Source organism: Vigna angularis, chromosome 6 (genome assembly GCF_016808095.1).
Source record: "Vigna angularis cultivar LongXiaoDou No.4 chromosome 6, ASM1680809v1, whole genome shotgun sequence".
Taxonomy (NCBI): Eukaryota; Viridiplantae; Streptophyta; class Magnoliopsida; order Fabales; family Fabaceae; genus Vigna; species Vigna angularis.
In genome coordinates, this window is record NC_068975.1 from 29,107,690 (window position 1) to 29,116,408 (window position 8,719).

The 8,719-nt window shown below is 28.2% G+C and overlaps 1 long non-coding RNA gene across 2 annotated transcripts; it reads left to right on the forward strand.

Moving 5' to 3' along the window:
• The first annotated feature begins 4,307 nt into the window (after positions 1-4,307).
• On the forward strand, positions 4,308-8,123 carry LOC108342673 (uncharacterized). 2 transcript variants are annotated; one of them, XR_008250064.1, is made up of 8 exons: positions 4,308-4,611; positions 4,785-4,914; positions 5,299-5,367; positions 6,240-6,275; positions 7,044-7,100; positions 7,200-7,259; positions 7,736-7,846; positions 7,922-8,123. It is a non-coding gene; the product is annotated as an uncharacterized LOC108342673 (long non-coding RNA). The 2 variants fall into 2 exon arrangements; XR_008250063.1 differs by having other exon boundaries at positions 4,839-4,914.
• The last annotated feature ends 596 nt before the right edge of the window (positions 8,124-8,719 follow it).

Sequence of the window (8,719 nt, forward strand, 5' to 3'; positions counted from 1 at the left end):
TCCATGTTATGTTACCATTTCTAGCCCAGTTTTTAGCATTTTTTTTTCTAAGACTTTTCATTTATTTGCTTTTAATTCAGCAGTAAATTTCAGTAGCTGGATTCCCCATTTATTTGTAATAAATGCTTATGTGTCATTTGACAACTCTGAAAATATTTTAGGTTTAAATATTTTATCTATCAAAATCCCTAACCAAATAAACGTTTTAACCTACATTTTTTACAAAAAGTTGGACGATTTTATGATACATTTCATAATTTACTTATTTTAATCATTATGTTACATTGCTTATATGTGATAGCAACAGTAAGAAACTTATAATGATAGGAAAGAGAGATTTTTTTTAAAATATCTTAGAATTTCGACTTAAATTAATTTAATTTAACTAAAATAATAATATGAGGGATTATTTTTCAGAAAAATGAAATTCCAGCAATGTGACAACTATTCAACGTTTAATTTAATTTAATATATTATTAATGTGATGTATGTATGATCACCGCGTATCTCATTGGATCCACAGAAAAAAAATTCTCGTATTTTGGAATTTCGCTTTGATGTTTTTGGATTTTTCTTCATTTCTTTTATTAATTTAACATTTATATTATATGTATTCCCTTGACACTGGTTTTGCACATAGTTCTCTGAATACACGGTGTCATGTTGCACATGTTGCACGTGAACAAGAGAATGTCTAGAGTCGGTTTCAAAAATACTTTTTGAGAGATTATATAATACATGCAAAATTAAGTATACTATAATGTTTATAATTCATTTTTTATATCTTATAAATGAAAATTTTTCCTTTCATATGAATAAATATATTTTATTTAATTATTAACAATTAGAATCTTAACTTTGTGCGAGTAATCGCAATGTGATTTCACCTCTGTCTCCAACAAAGTTCAATAACTGGGTTGAATGATATGTGGATGAAGATTTTTTACATTAGATTTAAAAAATATACTTAATTAAATTTTCATCATTCATAATTTAATATAACTACTATCCTGTCACTTTACTTACACGTTAGTAGGAATTTGTTTAAATTTAAATTTAAAAATTTTGAGATGTGAAATTTAAAATAATTTTTGGTCACTTTTTTTTAATAATATTATTTTAGGTCACTTTAATTTAATTTGTATTAATCGTAGTATCATACAATAGTATTTTATTTATTTCTAATTTTACTATAAATAATGTATTTAGTCAATTTGTCAGTGACGTGGAATCCAAGTTTACATGACAAACATTTGAGGTTTCAGTTAATGATAATTATTATTATTCTTATTGTTGCAATATAAATGTAAGATAGTTTATATTCTCAAATATATTTTATAAAATAATGAGTTAATTACTTATTAGCTGTGTTATCATATATTTTATAACTTGAAATAAATTCATGATAAATGTTTTATTTATATAGTCTCATATGATGCTTGAGTTAAGAATAACATAGCCTGGTTAATATAGTATATTGAAATACTTTTAGGAACATTTTTTATACACATAATTACATAAGTCTCCCAACATCAAAATGAGTTGGATAAAAATATGTGGGCCATTAAGATAATTTTTTAATTGATATTTAAGGCGATTTAAAAACCTGAATAATTTTAGTAATCTTTGTATATCTTAGTTTGATACAATGATCAAATTTAACACCATGCTATATATCTTTTTTTGGTACATATTTCAAATATGTCAAAGTGTTTTAAAAAATAGTAATATTGTCAAACATTACCTAGTAGTTATTCCTTGTAATATTATTATTCATGAGTAATAATTTTTTAAAATACGAACATTTTGGATACGGGAGGTATACTTTTTAACATTAATTATTTCAAAAGTATTTATTTAATTATAATTTGTTTGGATTCATATATATTATACTTAATCAATTGTAAAGAAAAACAATTATGTACAACCCCTAGATGTAATTATAAAATTAAATTTGTTATGTATTTGGATATCATTGAAACTAAATAAAGGTTATAAGTTACAAGTGATTTGTAAAACAGTTCAAATTAATTTTAATCCATAAGAAAAAAAAATACCTTATTAAGAAACTTTAGACAATGGAAATTGAAAAGGATTAAAATAAAATATAAACAATAAATCCTTTTAAGACAACAGAGATTAAAAAATAGTATATAACCAATAAAAGAGATTAAAATTACATGTGAAAAAATTAAAATGTATGATAAGTATAGAAACTAAGAAATAAAATTTGTATAACTCCATGAACTAAATGAATTATTGCATTCTATATGTATATAAAGTGGTATGTTGTATAACTAATTAACTAAAAAGTCATGTGGCATAGAATTATTCTGGTTGAATTAATATAAAAAAAACTTCTTTGACATTTTTTTTAATTGAGTTAGTGATTTTGAATTCAAGTTTTGAATAATTATTGCGATAATATTAAAAAAGAATCTACAATAGTCACTCAAATTAATCATAATGAAAACCTAACTAATGTATGTAGCCAAACCTAACTATATGAAGTACCAAATTATTTCTAAAATTGTACATGATAGTACCAAATTAATTATAAAGTTGTTTCAAAGAAAAAAAGAAAAAAAAATTACTTGTGGGTTAACAGTAAAAAAGAAAATTGATTCTATATATTTCAAAATCTTTGAATCTGTAGTCTACTTTACAATAGTAACTATTTCAAACCAAAATATTGGCTCAATCTAATTGTTATTGTTCCATAAGAGGAGTTAGGTATAAAATGCATCAACCCTTCTTCATCAACTTCTACAATTGGAATGTTCATAAAATTTAAACATGCATATTCTGCATTAATATTATATATATATATATATATATATATATATATATATATATATATATATATATATATATATATATATATATATATATTAATGTTGGTTTTTATATATGAAAAAAGAATAAGATACTGTTATTTTATATATGGACAAATCTTACATATACAATTTCTTCAACAATTTTTTTGATATTACTCTCAAATTTGAATTTAACTGAAACTCGATGTAAATATTTACAAAAAAAAATTATCAAAAGTTGAACTTAAATTCTAATATCAAAGCACTTAACCTTGCTTAAGTTATTGACCAAAAGCAAGACATAGTTAAAAGAAACAATCTTTGTTGAAATTAAAATAATGGAGTTTTACATAAATCCTAAATAAGTGGAACAAGACACAAATGTTCAAATATATCGAAATATGGTATGAGTTGAGTTGTATTATTATTCCTCCCTCTAAGTTCAGTTCATTGGATCTATGTTTTTTTTTTAATTTTTTTTATGAACATTCCAATTGTAGATGTTGATGAAGAAGGGTTGATACCTAACTCCTCTTATGGAACAATAATGACCAAACATTTAATGCCTAATCTGAATCTGACAGTCAATGTGTTGAGATTTTGAGTAAAAAATCAATATGGGTCAGCATGTCCCCCCTATCATTGTTTTTTATTTACCAATTCATGAAGAAATAATTGTCTTCTAACCTACCAAATTGCCCTAATTGTCACTTTTCATCCTCTCTTAATAACAAGAATAGTAATATTATTAAGTATTGAGAAAATATCAGTTTCTTTTATTTCCAAAAGAAACTGTACTGTGTCTTTTGCATGGAAAAAAGGGTTCTCCTATCTAATATTATTAAGTTAGGTATATTTCCCAATTTATGAATAATTAGTTCATCAAAGTTAATTAGTGAGAGAAAGAATAAAAAGATGTCAAATAAGAATATGTGGTCTTCACCTTTTAGATATTTGTCTATTATTGCATGCTAACTTCACAACCACACATGCAAAATCAGATATCTTGCATAAATAAATCTCTTCTACATGGATGCTCACAAATTCTTCTTCTTTGTCATCACTCACACGTTTCAAATGTTGCCACAAAGTAGTGTCTATTTGTTATATGTTATATTTAAAAATATATATATTATTTGTTTCATTACTTGTCAAATATATATGATTTTTTTATATAAATATATTCGTGAAAAAATATCTTAAGAATTGGTTAACTCATTCAAAATTTATCAGATCCACTCTAATTTTCAAAGTATTTTTTCTTTATCACATCATCAATTACATAATTTTTACTTTTATGTAGTTTGTTTAAACAATATATTTTATTTCATGAAACATCACTACAAAAATAATTAATTTTAGGAGGGGTTATTTTCTGGCAGTTTTAGAAACCCCGAATAATTCCGGCGGTTTTAATAAAACCGTCCCTAAAATATGAATTTTTTTTAATTTTATAATACTTACAAACGCATATCCTTTCCCACTGCCTTCGGTTATTCACTTTAGGAACATCTATTCTAATTTGGGGTATACTTTCGAACTCTAAAACCTTCTTCCCGTCTTCATAAAAATTTCTCCCAAACCCTACCCTGCATCACAATCTTCTCCTGCTAGGCTTTGTATTCGTCTTCTTTGGCTTGACTTTGTGTTCGTCTTCTCTTCTTGTTTGGTTTCGTGTTTGTCTTCTCCTGCGAGGTGGAGCATTGAGGTGGAGGCGTCGAGGTGGAGGCATCAAGGCATTTGTGGGTTGAGCGAGTTCAAGGTACTCTGACGCGCTCCCGCACTGACCGTCAAGGTAAGACTGTGTTCGATCTTGGCTCTCTAGTTTAGGTTTTCGAAGTCATTTACTTACGAACCACTTCGATCCCATTCACGAAAAATTGCAAATCCATATGCTCTGGTTTAATTTTTGTGTTTTTTGTTATGGATCAATAGCTTGGTAAGTTGTTTAGGATAATCTTCTCGTAGATCTAGCATTCGTGAAATGCGTTATTGCTTGTTTATGTATACTGGAAAGTGCAGATACTGTTGTATCTCTTTTCATCTGGTGTGAAGCTGAGTTCAACTGTTTAGGTGCAGAAATAGCGGGGAAGCCCAGGTAATGGTTTTTGTGACTTAGTAGCTGAAGTAGTAATTTAATACCGTTCAGTAATTATGTTAACTTTTCTCTTGGGCACTGCAATAAATAAATGGAATTTTATAATGTGACTTTGTTGATGAGATGCTTCATCATACTCGTCTTTTAATGAGATAAGCTTCTTCTAAACTACTTACAACATCAAGCATATCCTTTTCTTCATAAAAACATATTGAGCAAAAATTTGTATTGGAACATCTTCCATTTTACCAAATAACAAATGTTTGCTTGTGATTTATACCTTCTGAGATGAAAATAATATGCCACTCTATGCTTCTTTTTTTTATTAAATATTGTTTATAATTATGGATGACAAATTCTCAGTGTTGTATCTTGAATTCTCAGGAGGAGTGCTTGCTGAGGTTACAGAGTCGCATTGACATTCCATACGATAGTTCTATTCCTGAGCACCAGGTATCTCTTCTATTGATATTGTTCATGTCACGGTGAGTGATGTGGTAATGACTATGTATGAAGTTCATCAAAGACTTTAAGCCACCTGCACATAACTTTATGTGCTTCTGATGCCTTACCATGTGTTCAACCTTTTTTACTTGAAATAGTTATAATTTTGATATAAAATAATTAGCAGTATTTATTGGATTCAACGCACTCTGAAGCAAGCATGAGAAATTTATGTTGTATTTTTCATTATTCATATTCTGTTATTTTTTCCTTTTAATCGCATTCTATTTAACAACAGTCTTTTATTACAGTTTTAGAAGGAACCTTAAATGTTTGGTAAAAAGGTTGAGGTTTGATAGTGGGAAGACAAACTTAAAGGTTAAAATAATTTTCTGGTACACCAAATCTTCCATTAGAGAGATCATTTTCTCAAAATATACACTTGGGAATTGCATGCCCATGAAGTCTCTTATAAATATGAAAATAATTTAGGTGAAATGCTCTTGAATATATGATTTGTAGCAATATGTGATTCAGTAGAATGTGTATCTTCCTTTAACATGTGCAATGTTTTGTTTATAGAGAAAGCAATTAAGAGAAAAGAGAAAGACTTTTGGCCCCCTCAAAAGTCAAAACGCAAGTTCGTTTTGTGTTTCAACTTCCAAATAAAAGCAAAAGAAAAAATCAGATTTGTGATTGAAGGCAACATGAAAATGCATTTTGGCCTTTGGATTAAATTTTATGATGCATATATTTTATGATGCATTAAATTTTGGCTTTTCCATATATGATGCATTAAATTTTATGTAGAAGCCCGTTAGTTTGAAACCAAGATCTTGATTTGAATTGTTATACTAATATGCGTGTGTTATATGTTGCAGTGGTTAGCAGGAAAACCCAAAAGAAGAAATTAAAAGGTAGAAGGAAATGAATGGTTTAAAAGATAGTGTTGAAGGAACGTCTCTTTCGATCTTCCAGAGACATGTTTATTTATTAATATAATATGTTGTATTATATGTTATATCTTTATTAAATGATTTATTAGTCTCCTTATTATTCCAACCGCCTAATAAGCTATTAAATGATTTGGCACTATGATCATCATGTTCTAACCTTTTGGAAAAAATGGGTGATACAACATACCTTTTGGAAAAAATGTTACTATTAGTATATGGCTTGGCCTCTTAAGATGCCTTATGAATTCAGTATGTTAGATTTTGAGCAACAATCTCATCTCCATCTTTGAGCATTCTATGGAATGTACAGCTAGTAGGAGCTTATTGGTCTCCTTATTATTCCAACCGCCTAATAAGCTATTAAATGTTTGTCCTTATTCTGATTTGGCACTATGATCATCATGCTCTAACCTTTTCCAATGTTTTTTCTTGGTTCTTTATCATTACGGCCTTTGACTACTGCTATTACTCACTTTTTGCGGATCCTCGTTATACTGTCATGTTTGCTTTAATTTTTCTTCTTCGTATATTTAGATAGAATAGTAGATCGAAACATGAAGCTGATTCCACATCATATTGGGTTTAGCTATCATTGCCTTCAATTTATTTATGTGTGCATTGAAGAGTAAAATGTATGCCTTCGTTAAATTATTTAGTTCATTTTTTTTAATTCTCTTTGCTTTGTTCAATCAACATTATAACTTTTCATATTTTTTGAATTTTTTTTAGCACAGTAGAGATAGCAGTGGTGTAACTTATGTTGGGAGATCAATTTCATTCTTTTTAGTAAGTGTATTCTTGTATATATTCTAATTTATTTTGATGATCTAAAAATTCATAATCAATTGTATAACAACATTTTTTTATTCACTTCTTGTGTACCAGGGAGTCCTATTAGCTGTGTTACAAGATTTGGAGATTGTTCTGCTAAAAAATTCTCAAGCGGTAACACAAAAAATTCTGACTTTGTCCTCATTTTTGAAAAATGTTCTTGTAAATTACTTGTATTTCTTTTTGTTATGTATTATTCTGCTCATATGTCCCTAGGTTGAGTATGTTGCAACTTCCTATCATGTAATTTCACTCAAATATTCTCCTAAAATATTCTCTCCTTAAAATATGAAGTTCCTTCTTCAAATGTTGTTAAGAAATTGGAATGACAAGCTGGTAGTTTGTCAAGAAATGCAATTTTAAGAAATGGCAAAGTCGTGAAGAAGTATATGAGCACTTAATTATTAAACCTTTTCCAAAAGGTTATACAATGTGGCTTCTACACGGGGAGAGAAGAGTAAATGACGAAGCTCCTCAAGTAATGGTCGAAGAAGATGGTGGAAGAGTTGAAATTAATGATAATATGTGTGAAATGATTAACATGTTAGGTATCATATTTCTAACTTTTTAAATAAATTGTTCTGTTATAGGTATCTTCATTGACATCACAAGTCAATGAAATGAAGGCAATCATGACACTTTTGTTGCAAAATCATCAAGGTCCATTGCCTTCACAATTTACAGTATTTCAAAGATCATCGGTAATAATTGTTAAATTTATTTGTATGATTTTTTTATTAAATATATTATCGACTAACTATTATGTTATATTGTAGGTATCTGATCAAGGGAGTGGGCCAAACAATGGATGTAATGAAGAAAAAAATTAGATATTTTTATTGAATACTTTTATGAGTCATACTTTTAGTATTGAACATCTATATTGAATATATGTAATGAACTTCTTTCTTTTTAATTTTTATGTATGAACAATTAGTTGTATGAATGATATTAAGTTGAACAATGTAGTTTAATTTATACAATATTATTCAATTTTAGTTCATATTAATTTATTGTTTGTTTTGTCAATAAAACCATTTTTATTATAATCTAATTTTATTACAATAAAAAAAATGAACTATACAAATTCCCGGCGGTTTTAAAACCCCGGTAAACTAAACCATCAAAAGTAGGGGCGGTTTTGAGATAACCCCGGCTAGTTCCGGCGGTTTTTGAGTAGCCCCGTTATTCCCGGCGGTTTTCATAAAGCCCCAACTAATTCCGGCGGTTTCTACAAAACCCCTGGAAATTCCGGCGGTTTCTACAAAACCCCTGGAAATTCCGGCGGTTTCTGAGAACCCCCGCTAATACTGGCAGTTTTTTCAGAACCGCCGGTACTTGCTTGGCGACGGACGTTTTCCCCCCAGTTTTTCCAACCGCGGGAAATATGATTTGCGGGGGTTAAAACCGCCGGTAATATTTTAAAAAACCCCCGGTAAAAATACAGATTTTTGTAGTGCATAAACTTTAATTTTATAAAATTACACTGTTTTAGACTACACATTTGATAGATTATGTTCCTTTTTTAATAAATTTATTTTTTGTTTATTTTTTATCATATGAAAATATTTAAC